Genomic DNA, 12,601 nt, shown 5'->3' on the forward strand with positions numbered 1-12,601 from the left:
GAAATGATAAGATGACTAGCTACTAACGAGGACAAACAAAAAACAGAAAAAACAATAAAGCCAAAAAAGTTCCATCTTGAAAACATTAGCCAAACTTATAAGATCTAGTCAAAATAACCAAGAAAAAAAAGGAGAAGGCACACATTTCTAATCTGAGGAATGAAATTTCAGACAGCACTACAAATCCAATAGACTTTTAAAAGGGTAGTAACAGAACATTAAAAGCAATTCGATGCCAGTATATTGGAAAATGTAGATAAAATGGACATCTTCAAAGGTAAAATTTACTAAATGGATATAAGAATAAATAAAACATAGGTACAACTTATATATGCATTAAATTCATTGACACTGTAATTGAAAATTATCCCACAATTGAGCTATATGGAATCTAAAAAGGTCAGAGAGAAATAGAGCATAGAATGGTGGTTACCAGGGGTTGGGGGTTAGAGGAAATGGGGAGATATTGGTCAAAGGGCACAAACTACCAATTGTAAGATTAATGAGTCCTGGGGATTGTATGCACAGCATGGTGGTTATAGCTAATCAGACTGTGTCATATTTTTTAATGTTGTTAAGACAGTAGATCTTCAATGTTCTCACTAACAAAAAAGATCTGGCTGCAAAGTGAGCAGGTGCAGGTGCTACCTAGTGCTGTGGTGGTAATCATTTTCACTGTATTAGTGTAGCAGTTCAGAAGGCTTCATCTGTGCTTTCTTCCAAACATTTATCCAGCTATGACAAACACGCACACACCCCCAAAACCTACACTAAATTTTCCTAAGAATATAAAAAGAACCGGGATTCGCCGGTTAGGATCCCGGGTGTGGACATGGCACCACTTGGCAAAAGCCGTGCTGTGGTAGGCGTCCCATATATAAAGTAGAGGAAGACGGGCATGGACGTTAGCTCAGGGCCAGTCTTCCTCAGCAAAAAGAGGAGGACTGGCATGAGTTAGCTCAGGGCTACGCTTCCTCAAAAACAAAAAACGTTATTACATTATGACCGCACTGAGGTTTTGTGGGGGGATTTTTTGGAAAGATAGAGTAGCTTAAAATTCAAAATCTCCTTCAGTATAATGCAACACATTAGCAGAATAAGTTTTTTTAAAAAAGGGATCATTTGACAGATGCAGGCAAGCTTCTGATAAAACAGACCAGCAAGTCGCAATCAAAATAAAAAGTCATCAGAAATAAGAGAGTTTCCTACAAGTTACAAAGACCTTTTTAAAACTCAGCGCTAGACATCACTTTTAATGGTGAGGACTCGAACTTGTGGAAAAATATACTAACAATATTAAAAACAATTTCATGCCAGTCTTTCCCCCTGTGAATGGGAATCATACAAGTGTTCCCTGTGAGCACATCTATTCAGATGGCGCTGGAGGAACCAACCAATTAAATAAAACAAATCAAAGTGATAACCACTGAAATGGGTAAGAATAATATTATACTGCTCAGAGAATACACAGTTGTGTGCATAGAAAATCCAATCAAAAATAGTATAAAGATGTATTACTCAAAGTTAAAAGAAATTTTCCTATATCACTGGATTCAAGACCAATGTATAGAAGTCAATAGCATTTCAGATTTCCAGTTCTGGAGCGAGATGAAGTAGATGCATGTCTTCCTATTCCTTGCCTTCATATCAGTGAGCCTGATTTGATACCTCTGACCTCCAGAATGGTAAGGTAATAAATCTTTGTTGTTTTAAACCACTCAGAATGTGGTAATTTGTCACAGCAGCAATGAGAAAATAACATAGCCACTTAAATTTTCTTTAGGTTAATGTTTGTATAGTACATTTATAATCTTTCTGCCTTGTTAACCTGCCAAAATATACACAACATAAAATTTACAATTTTGATGATTATTAAAGTGTACAGTTCAGTAGCATTAAACAATTTCCCATGTTGGGCAGAAATCACCACTATCCATTTCCAGAGCATTTCCATTATCCCAAACTGGGGTTCTGTACCCATTAAACTAGAACTCCCTATGTCCCCTGACCACCAGCCCCTGGTGACCTCTCTTCTACTTACTTCCTGTCTCTAGGGATTTGGTTAATCAAGGCAATTCATAGAAGTGAAATCACACAACATGGGACCTTTGCTGTCTGGTTTATTTCACATAGCATAATTTCTCAGGGTCACCCACATTGTTTATTCTTTTCCTTTAACCTATTTACTATATTACCTCCAATGCTATGTGGGGGGTTTTTTGTCATTTTTATCTTCTACTTATGAGTGAGATCGTATGGTATTTGACTTTCTCCCTCTGACTTATTTCACTCAGCATAATACCCTCAAGGTCCATCCATGTTGTCACAAATGGCCGGATTTCATCATTTCTTATGGCTGAGTAGTAGTCCATCGTGTATAAATACCACATCTTCTTTATCCATTCGTCCCTTGGTGGGCACCTAGGTTGCTTCCAAGTCTTGGCTATTGTGTATAATGCCGCAATGAACATAGGGGTGCAAGTATCTTTATGCCTTTGTGTTTTCAACTTCTTTGGATAAATACCCAGCAGTGGAATAGCTGGATCATCTGGTAGATCTATCCTTAATTTTCTGAGGATACTCCAAACTGCTTTCCATAGTGGCTGCACCAGTTTGCACTGCCACCAGCAGTGAGCAAGGGTTCCCTTCTCTCCACACCCTCTCCAACATTTGTTGTTTCCTGTCTTGTTAATTATAGCCATTCTGACCGGAGTGAGGTGATACCTCATTGTAGTTTTGATTTGCATTTCCCTGATAGTTAATGATGTTGATACTTAAGCATATACCTGTAGAAAATGTGTACATATGCAGCAGGATCCTTTCACAAGGACATTGACAGGAGAGTTTTCCCTATTAACCAAAATCATTTTGAAATTACATGCACCAAAAACGAGAAGAGAAAATTTGGTGTTCTATCTAGAAAATCAAATATTAAATGCCAAAGAAAATGCACAAACTAAATATCCAAATGGTCGTGTATATTCATCTTCAAACATGGTAGTAAATAAATGTAAGAAGATTGTAAAAACTATTTGCTTAAGACAGTCCCATACACCTAAAGTTTAAAAGCAGGCATCACATATTATTTATGAATGTATACCTAAGATAAATCCTACAAAGGAAAGAAAAGAATTCTGTGAAATCCATGATAGTGGTTGCAAATAAGGCAATGTTAGATGGTTTTGTTCAAGATGGAAACCACAGACTCTTCTGGAATACCGGCAATCTTTTCTTGACTTTCATTTGATGACTCATAAGCCTACTTGTCATTACTGATAGATAGTGCTCTTCTATTCTATAAACTATCTTTATTTGCCATACAATTTAGTTAGTTGGATGACAGCCACATCCTACTAGTGCTAATTCCTAACAAAGTAGCTTTAGATCAGTTATAGCAAACACTTCACAAATTGTCATTGTGTTTTCCTCAAGCATGACTTCCAACAGCCTGATCACACTCATCTCAGTGCAAGCAGACAATGAGGGGCATTCCAGGTGAGAAGCTGGGCCTCTAAACAAATATTTTGGCCAAAAGCAGAAAATATGCAATTAAGAATTTAAAAAGAATTCTTTTGAGTTTCTGATTCTATCATGAACCAAGATTCTCAATTGGGGTGGAGCCCCCTTATGTAGACTGGGGTGATTTCAGGGATGGGATTCAACCACATCAGACATTGGTTTGGAGTCATACTCATGGGGGTGACCAAGATTGAAGCATAATCAAGATGCCTGGTCTTTTTTTGGACCCTGCTGAGGGGGAAGCAGATAAAGGTAATGGTATAGAAACAGCTCTCCTTTCCTACAGAAAACATCTGTCAGAAGTTGTCATGTGCCGTGTTCTATGAATACATTCTGTATGATTCTGTATGCTTCCCTCATCTTCACTGAACAAGACAAGCTGGGCCGGGGCAGTGCTTGGGTCTTCACATGCTCCCCCTATATTTTCTGGAATGGAAGTGGTGTGGACCTCAGAGAAATCAGCCCAGACCTAATTCTAGGACAACACAGTCCTCATGGCACACAGTAACCATGATCCCTGTCAAATGGGGATCTTTACCTACCTGCTTTCTTTTTCCCAGAATTCTAAACACTCCCACCCACTTCAGCTAAGACTTTACATCTCTCAGCTCTATCCTCTCACTTCACCTCCTTGGGGTCAACCTTCTATGATGCTCGAATGAGTTATGATACTCTGTTATCTAATCCCCAGTCTCCAAGGATTTATTCCACGTAGCACATGGCATTGTGTATACTTACATAACCTTTATAATTAATTACTTTATGGCCATCACATCCCAAGACTAGTAGGGATCAGAGAACAAGATCCCTGTGAGTTACACACATATTTTAGTTTTCATGCTTGGTACATTGTATGAAATGTAGTTGACTCTTGTAGATATACTTTGACAGAATGGAGGTGTGAATAGATGGTAAGTAAAAATACAGGGAGAAAAAGTTTTATTTATTTCACACGCACACAGGCACACTTAGTGCAACCTGTAGTAAAGCAAGCCAGCATCCATCCCTCTGCCTTCCTCTTTCATTTTTGTAAATTTGGTCCCTCTCTCAGTTCTCTAGACCAAGTTTTCCCAGTCTTCCATTCCACTCAGCTGAGACATAATAAGGTAACTACTAAAATGAGCCAATCAAAAGCAAAAACAAAATCATGGACATAGGATGGGATACACAATTTGGGTGCACAGAGAAAAATGAAAACTCAGGGCCTGATGTTCATATTTCAAGACGATGACAGCAGAGCATTAACTCAGCTTGGAGTCCTGTCTGATCACACAGCTCACCACCCATGAAGCCAGCTCTGTATGGAGCAACAGGCAATCCAGTGATTGCACATTGTGGTACTGACTGGAATTTTCTGAGAGTTTCCTGGTTGCTGGAACTTGGGCTGAGTGCTGCACACATCCCATCACTGAGTCTTCACCACTTAACTGTTAGGTAGAGGTCATCTCCTCCTTTGTAAAGATCATCTCAGTCTCATGAAGTAATTTGCCTGTAACACACTAGATTGGGGCAACCACCTATTTACAAAGAGGTCTGGCTCTAAGCTCTTGTCCGTTCTATCTTGAAGCTTCTCAAATGATTCCTACCCAAGCCTTTTCCTGAGTATCTAGCAAGACCCTCACTCCAAGCTTCTTGGTCCTGGTCCCTCTCTTACTCACAGTCTCTGTAATTTCAAGGAAGGCAGCTGTGTGAAGCGGAAGCCAAACTCCGTAATCTTGGTGATCTTGATTCCAGTCACAGATGGAAACTTACTAGAGGTTTGACATTGAAGAACAGACATAGTATCACTATGGCTTGGTGTTGTCATCAAAACTGGAGATGATATTTGAGTGGTGGAGAGGTTATAACAGAAGAAAAGCTCCAAAGGCAGGCCCTGAAATAATTGATACTCCACAAAGAGTAGCTCCTTCCTTTAGATTGTCCTTCTGGAAAAGAGAAAAATGTAGAGCACCTTGAAAAGTGGCTCCCATTTCCTCCAGGGCTCTTCCTTAACCAAGATCCCAAATTTGTGGGCCTTGTTTCCACAGCAGTGAGCATGTGACCATCCATGTCTGGAGAATGGCTATGCTCTGAGTTCTAGGATTTCCAGGCACCATGAGATCCCAGAACAAGACAGCAGTCCCCAGTCACTGCACATGCACAGTGACTGCAGGCATTGCAAATGCTCCCAACAGAAAGTGCCCCTGAAGGTGGTGGTGACAGATCAGGGGCCTCCATAGCTCACTCTCTCACTTTCTGCTTCTCTCTTTAGCTGGACACAGACTTGTGTTCCCACATAGATCCATCTGTACTTGGCCCCATCACAGTACTATAGGGGTCAGACCTGAGTCACAGTCTTGCTGAGTTTCATAAAAATATCTCTATAAGATGATCAATAGCATTCAGACAGCAAGGCAACATGCAGCTTTGTGAAGTTTTCAATGTAAGCAATAATTTGGTCCTTACATAAACCTCATGAGGAAATTACAAATACCGTTTACATTTACATGATGAGAAAGTCAAGGTTCTGAGATCCAGCAAGATGTTCAGACTCACAAAGCCAGAGAGTGGAAAATCCAGGAAGGAGGCCAGGATGCCAGATACCACAACTCAGTCTTGCAAACACTATACATTTCCTCCTTCTGTTAGTTTCTTAGAGCTGTCATAACATTACCACAAACTGGATAGATTAAAATTTATCCTATTACATTTGTGGAGACTAGAAGTCCACAATGAAGGTATCAGCAAGTCCATGCTCACTATGCAGGCTCTAGGGAAAAGTCCTTCCTTGCCTTATATTAGCTTTTGTTGGCTCCAGGCTCTCCTAGACTTATGACAACACAACTCCAATCTCTGCTTCCATCTCCACATAGCCGACATCTCCGCATGTGTCCCCACCTTCATGTGACTTTCACTTTATGTGCCTATTCTCTGCTTTTAATAAGGACAGCTGAAATATTAGAGTAGGGACTGTCCTAATTCAGTATGACTTCATCATAACTTTATTAAATGTGCAAAGGCCCTATTTCCAAAAAAAATAACATTCCCAGGTACTGGCACTAAGGACTTCAATATATCACTTTAAGTGCCACCACGAGCATCCTTAAGACCATCCATAAGAAAATATACATAGAAATTAATTTATTAAAGAAAGCACAACATTTATACACTGCAGAGTTTTTTTTTCTTTTAACCTGCTGAAGGAAATTTGAAAAGACCTAAATCAGTAGAAAGACATCCCAGGATCATGGCTTGGAAGATTTAACCCTGTAGAGATGACAATACTCTTCTAGGCAATCTACAGAATCAGTGAAACACGTATGAAAATTCCAAAGGCCATCTCTGCAGAAATTAAACAGTTATTTCTCTAATTCAAGATGACTCTAAAAGACCCACAATGGCCAAAAAAAAAAATCTTGAAAAAGAAAAAGAAGAGCAAAGTTGGAGAACTCACACTTCCTATTTTGAAAATTACTACAAATCCCCAGTAATCACAGCAGCGTGGTGTTGGCATGAGGACAGACATATAGCTGCATGGAATAAAATTTAAGGACGAGATAAAAATATGAGCAATTGGCTATTGGTGAAGGTACCAAGATCACTCAATGGGGAAAGAATAGTCTTTTCAACAAATTGCATTGAGAAAACTGGATGTCCCCCTGCAAAAGAAGAAAGCTAGACTCTTAGCCAATGCAAAAATTTGCACAAAATGGTTGAAGAGCTAAAATTATAAAACTCTCAGAGAAAAAATAAATCTTCATAAACTTAGACTTGGCAATAATTTTTTAGACATGATACCGAAAGGACATGCAGCAAAAGAAAAACAAATACATGAACTGTTTCATCAATATTTAAAATATACGTGCACTAAAAAATATTATCAAGAGGGTAAAAGATAACCTATAAAATGGAAAAAAGGGGCTGGTCCCATGGCTGAGTGGTTAAGTTAGTGCGTTCCACTTTGGTGGCCCAGGGTTTTGCTGGTTTGGATCCTGGGCACAGACATGGCACCATTTGTGGGCCACGCTGAGGCTGCGTCTCACATGCCACAGCTAGGACTCACAACTAAAATATATACAACTATGTACTGGGGGGATTTGGAGAGATAAAGCAGAAAAAAAAAAAAAGAAGACTGGCAACAGTTGTTAGCCCAGGTGCCAACCTTTAAAAACAAACTGGAAAAAAATAATTACAAGTCATATATCTAATAAGGACCTAATATTCACAATATATAAAGAATATCTTTAATTCAACAATAAAAAGACCCAATTAAAAAAACAGCTCAACGGGGGCCAGCACGTTCCACTTCAGCAGCCCGGGGTTGGCTGGTTCGGATCCCAGGTGGGGACATGGCATCGCTTGTCAAGCCATGCTGTGGTAGGCGTCCCACGTATAAAGTAGAGGAAGATGGGCATAGATGTTAGCTCAGGGCCAGTCTTCCTCAGAGAAAAGAGGAGGATTGGCAGCAGTTAGCTCAGGGCTAATCTTCCTCAAAAAAGAAATAAACAGCCCAACGGCTTGAATAGACATTTCTACAAAGAAGACATATAAATGCAGAGCAAGCATATGAAAGCTGGTCAACTCCCTAGTCATTAGGGAAATGCAAATAAACCACAATGAGATACCAATTCACACGCAGCAGATGAGCCATAATTTGAAAAAAATGACATGTTGATGAGAATGTGGGTGGAGAAGTCTGAACCCACATGCTTTGTTTATGGGAATGTGAAATGGTTTAGCCACTGTGGAAAGCAGTCTGTCAGGTCCTTAAAAAGTTAGACTCAAATTTGCCTTCTGACCTAGAAATTCTCCTTCTACATCTCACTTTTAGGAATGCAAGTTTAGTAACTTCTAGGTATCTGCCCTACAGCTGTGTGACTATATTTAGCAATACCATACTGTGCATGAAAATTTGTAAAGAGGGTAGACCTCAAGCTAAGTGTTTTTACCACAATGAAAAAAAAGGAAATAAAAAAACTTCAGACAAGTATTTGAACAAACATTAATGCAAACGTGCTCATAGAAGAACTGTTCACAATAGAGAAAAAGTGACAACAGCCTGAATGTCCATCAACTGATGAATGGAAAAACAGCAAAAACAAATGTGTAAATTGTCTCCAACTAGTGCTTTTGCTCAAAGCACGGAGATAGAATTCCCAGTATCAGATGAAGAATTATTGTCTGGGGGACAAGAGGTGGTGAGGGGTCATAAATGACTCAGAGGTTTTCTTGGAAAGTGATGAAGAGAAAGTGCTGCTGCTTATAGAAATAAGGAAGGCAGAAAGAGGAAGTGTTTGGGAGAAGCAAAACCACAGACCCAGGACAGGAGGGAGGTGGTGGCTCCCTCTGTGAGTCAGTTGACAGTATTATAAACATCTCCCCAAGCCTCCTTATCTTTTTGGGGTCATCCATCCTGTGAGAGGCCCAGTGGCTCTTCCTGTCAAGCAAGGCAGAGAGTGGAAGAGTCCTTAATTTTTCACTCCCTTCTACCTCACATACAATGAAAAAATCCACAGTTCTGCTCCCAAGCCCTACTTTCCATGATCCCTATCCACTTCCACAGTCAAGTTCAGTTGACGACTCAAGACGTCTTGCTGGCACCACCCCATTAACCTCCTTCCTGCCTCCTATCTTAGGCCCTCACTATCTGATGAAGTGGTTTATATTCATGTCCCCAAACTTATCTGTCACTGACCCTACCCAGCTTAAAACCATCCACAGCTGTCCTCCTTCCTGCAAGTAAATTCTAACTATCTCCACCTGAGAATCCATGAGGTTGACGATCTGGCTGAGCTAAATTCTGCAGCCTGAGCAAAACTGGGTCCTCTCAACAAACCAAACTCATCCCAGTTGACCAGCTGCCCTCCCCAGACACACACACAACCTGAGTAAATACCATATTTGTCCCTTCTCATCAGTGGCCCCCTGTACCAATTGGAACATAGCCAACTCCATCAAAACTTCCTAGACCATGATAACAACAAAAAAGTCTTCCTGCCTGATCCCACTCACCCTTGAATGTATTTTTTTTGTGGGATTTTGTGGAAGGGTTACATGAAAAATTCTCATAAACCACTTAGAATACTGATCACTCATCATCTAGGGGTTAGATTAACATTGGATTTTTTCACTGTTTATATTAATATAGTCAACTTACACAACAGTATCTATAGAGTGGTGCTCTTATCAAAACAACAATTTGCTTATATGGTCCTTTACTGAAAATTTTCCTGATGCTTAAAGATATGAGTCAGAAATAGGTGCAAAGTAAACAAGTCCTGTGTGACCAGAGTGCAACACTATCTGATTACTCAAAGTTCTTAGACTATTTCACCCTCTTCCTTGTCGAGTATGCAAGCCCCTCCGCACATTTGTGGTAACTCTTATATTTTCATGGTTTCTCCTTCTTCAGAAGGTCCCCACAGTCCCACATCAATGAAATTGTGATGCCAAAATCCTGGTACATCCAACATAGAGACAAAAAAGGACAAAATCAATTGTGGGAGAAAAAAAACAAGTACTTAGAATCTCAATACTATTCTGGTAGGAGTAGAAACTGCTGCATTCAATTTGCAGAGTAGATAATAATTATCTTCAGTCTATTTGGGGAGTAAATAATTATAAGTTAAAAGGAAGAGACACACAGCTGTCCTTTTACCTGATAATGTGGTGTGTGTGTGTGTGTCTGTGTATATATATATATATATATATATATATATATATATATATATATATCCTGGATTGAAATGTGTGCGTATAAACAGTGATATATTTATGAGAGGGTTGACAGGGGATTCATTCATTTTAGACACAAGAGATAGGACTAAATCGCACAAATCATGAATATCTGCATTATATATATTCAATGGAATATTACCTAGAAGTAAAAATACACAAACTTCTAGGTTACTGAATTTGTGGGCATATAGTTTTTCATAGTATTCTCTTATAATCCTCTGTATCTCTGCAGTGTCTGTTGTAATTTCTCCTCTTTTATTTCTAATTTTATTTATTTGATTCTTCTCTCTTGTTTCTCGGTGAGTCTGACTAAGAGTTTGTCAATTTTATTTATTTTCTCAAAGAACCAGCTGTTAGTTTCATCAATCCTTTCTACTGTTTTTTTAGTCTCTATTTCATTTATTTCTGCTCTGATTTTTATTATTTCCCTCCTTCTGCTGATTTGGGCATGGTTTATTCTTCTTTTTCTAGTTCTGTTAGGAGCATTCTAAGATTACTTATTTGAGATTTTCCTTGCTTGTTGAGGTGGACCTGTATTGCTATGAATTTCCCTCTTATCACCACTTTTGTTGCGTCACATAAGAATTGGTATGTTGTATTTTCACTTCCCTTTGTCTCCAGGTATTTTTTTAATTTCCCCTTTGATTTCTTCAATGATCTAATGGTTGTTCAATAGCATGTTGTTTAGTCTCCACATATTTCTGACTTTCCCAGTTTTTTCTTGTGGTTGATTTCTAGCTTCATAACATTCTGGTTAGTAAAGATGTTTGGGAATTCTTACACTCATACAATCTCCCAAGGCTGAATAAAGAAGAAATAGAGAACATGAATAGACCAACCACAAGTACAGAGATTGAAGCACTAATTGAAAACCTCCAAAAAAACAAAAGTATAGGACCAGATGGCTTCTCTGGAGAATTCTATGAAACATGCAAAAAAGATTTAATACCGATCCTTCCCAAACTATTCCAAAAAGTTGAAGAAGGTGGAACACTTCCTAACACATTCCATGAGGCAAACATAACCCTAATACCAAAACCAGACAAAGACAACAAAAAGAAAGAAAAGTATAGGCCAACTTCGCTGATGAACTTAGATGCAAAAATTCACAACATAATGTTGGCAAACCAAACACAGCAACGCTTCAAAAAGATCATATACCATGATCAAGTGGGATTTATTCCAGGGATGCAGGGATCGTTCAACATCTGCAAATCAATCAATGTGATATACCATATTAACAAAGTGAGGAATAAGAATCAAATGATAATCTCAATGAGGCAGAGAAAGCATTTTACAAGATCCAAAATCCACTTATGACAAAAATTCTCAATAAAATACACATAGAAGGAAAGTACCTCAACATAATAAATGCCATATATGACAAACCCTCAGCCAACATCATACTTAATGGTGAAAAAAAGAAAGCCAGCCCCCTGAGAACAGGAATGAGATAAGGGTGCCACTCTCACCACTCCTATTCAACATAGTACTGGAAGTGTTGTCCAGAGTAATTAGGTAAGAAAAGGAAATAAAAGGAATCCAATTTGAAAAGGAAGAATTGAAACTTTTGCTATTTTCAGATTAAATGATTCTCTATATAGAAAACCCTAAAGAATCCACCAGAAAACTATCATAAATAGTCAACAACTTCAGCAAAGTTTCAGGGTACAAAATTAATTTAAAGAAATCAGTTGCACTCCTATACACTAACAATGAACCAGCAGAAAGAGAAGTCAAGAATATGATCCCATTTACAGTCACAACAACAAGAATAAAATACCTAGGATTAAACTTAACCAAAGAGGTGAAAGGCCTTTACACTGAAAACTATAAGATACTATTGAAAGAAATTGAAGAAGACATAAAGAAATGGAAAGATATTGCATGTTCATGGGTCAGAAGAATAACCATATTTAAAATGTCCATACTACCCAAAGCAATCTACAGATTCAATGCAATCTCAATCAGAATCCCATTGATATTCTCCACAGAAATAGAACAAAGGATCCTAAAATTTATATGGAACAACAAAAGACACCAAATAGACAAAGCAAACCTGAGAAAAAAGAGCAAAGCTGGAGTCATCACAATCCCTGACTTCAAAACATACAACAAAGCTATAGTAATCAAAACAGCATTGTACTGGCACCAACCAGACAAACAGATCATTAGATCCAAACTGAAAGCCTAGAAATAAAACTACACATCTGTGGACAGTTAATCTTTGACAAAGGAGCCAAGAACAGAAAATGGAGAAAGGTAAGTCTCTTCAATAAAGGGTGTTGGGAAAACTGGACAGCCACATGTAAAAGAATGAAAGTAGACCATTATCTTGCACCATACACAAAAATAACTCTAAATG

Source organism: Equus przewalskii, chromosome 9 (genome assembly GCF_037783145.1).
Source record: "Equus przewalskii isolate Varuska chromosome 9, EquPr2, whole genome shotgun sequence".
Classification (NCBI taxonomy): Eukaryota; Metazoa; Chordata; class Mammalia; order Perissodactyla; family Equidae; genus Equus; species Equus przewalskii.